Source organism: Tenrec ecaudatus, chromosome 3 (genome assembly GCF_050624435.1).
Source record: "Tenrec ecaudatus isolate mTenEca1 chromosome 3, mTenEca1.hap1, whole genome shotgun sequence".
Taxonomy (NCBI): domain Eukaryota; kingdom Metazoa; phylum Chordata; class Mammalia; order Afrosoricida; family Tenrecidae; genus Tenrec; species Tenrec ecaudatus.
The window spans coordinates 205,852,027-205,853,682 of record NC_134532.1 but is presented as its reverse complement, the minus strand read 5'-3'; positions in this window follow the sequence as shown (position 1 = coordinate 205,853,682).

Below are 1,656 nucleotides of genomic sequence, written 5' to 3'. Positions count from 1 at the left end.
TTTATAAATAATTATTTTATCTTGTCTTACACTGCCCCGCATCTCCCCTCACCCACCTTCCCATTGCCCATCTCCCAGAGAGGAGGTCACACATAGATCTCCAAGATCGGTTCTCCCTTTCTACACCCCCTTCCCTCCTGGTGTCGCCACTCCCAGCGCTGGTGTTGAGGGGTTCGTCTGTCCCAGATTCCCTGTGTTTCCAGATCCCTACAGCACCACTGTGCATATCTTTATGGGAAGAAACAGCCTCATCTTTCTCCTGCAGAGTAGGCGATGGGTTTGAACCACTCACCTTGCAGTTAGCCACCCAAAGCCTAACCTGTAGCACAGCCAGGCTCCTTTTGGCCAGCGGCGACACCTATTCGCACATGTATTGCTTATGGCTACTTTTCTGCTCAGTAGTAGAGTAATTTTGGCAAAGACATATCGCCAAGAAAGCCAAAAGCATTTACCAGATCCTTAAGAGAAAGATAAAAAAAATAGTGATTCCCATGACTAGGGGCATCTGGACCTTTTAACTGACCCCGTTCAAATTTGCCAGAGCCTTATCCAAGAACCCTTCTTACGCTTCTAGCAATCTGAGAGATGATGCGTGGCCACTGACCTTGAGCCATCCTTCTCTCTCTCTGTACTTTGATGGGGGGGGGGGGTGTCTCTGTGATCATCAAAGGAGCCCTGTGGCCTAGTGGTTATATGTTGGGCTGTGAAGTGAAAGATCCAGCAGTTCAAAACCACCAGGCCCTCTGTGGCTTAAAGGAAGGCGTAGACTTCCTACTCCTGTAAAGAGTGACAGTCTTGAAATCCCAGAACATCGGTTCTCTCCTGTCCTAGAGAGACAGTATGAGTCAGAATCGATTCTATGTCAGTGGGCTTTTGAGACACGGTAATCAGGGTCTCTGGAGGCTGCGACTTGTCAACGCCCAGTCACAATGAGTGTTGTTCCAAGGGGAACAGCCTGGCTATCAGCTTCCATAAGGATGACAACCTTAGAAACCCTCTGAGGACAGTTCTGCTCTGTCACTTAGGGCCGCTGCTGTGAATTTGGAATTGACTATACACCTGACAACAACCATCACTGTTTTTATGGGGAGCCAGGTGAGAAAAAGAGGATGAAACAAACCTCCTCTAGTGCCCGAGTTGCCAGAGACGAGAAAGGAGGGGTGGGAATTGAGCAGAACAACCAAGAGATGATCCTACCCAGTGCCAGGCAGTAGCTCCCTCCAGTCCAAGTGACGTGCCTACGGGCTGTGTGTCATTCTACAGCTTTTTTGGCAGTGCCTACAGCCACATGCTCTCTGAGTGCTATTGATTTCCTGGCGAAGATCAAAAACAAGTGTTCTCAGTATTGTGTGTTTTCTGGGGGAAGTAAATAGATTAGCCAAATTGGACAGACAAGATTAGGGCAGAAGGGAGGCTCCCTGGAACTGGCTTCTCTGAAATGAGATCTCTTGAAATAATCCCCCCTGGGAAAGACAATCATTAGTCAGGTTAGAGACTTGCCTTGTATCCAGATCCAGTGTCAGATTGCTGTTCGCTCAGCTTGGTGCCTTGGGACTCTGATCTGTCTGCTGTGCGCTGGGTGGTTGGTAGATCTCAGTGGCTCTCCTTGCCTGTACTCTGGCCAGCTCCGTTCCTTGAGCTGCCGGGGTGCATTGG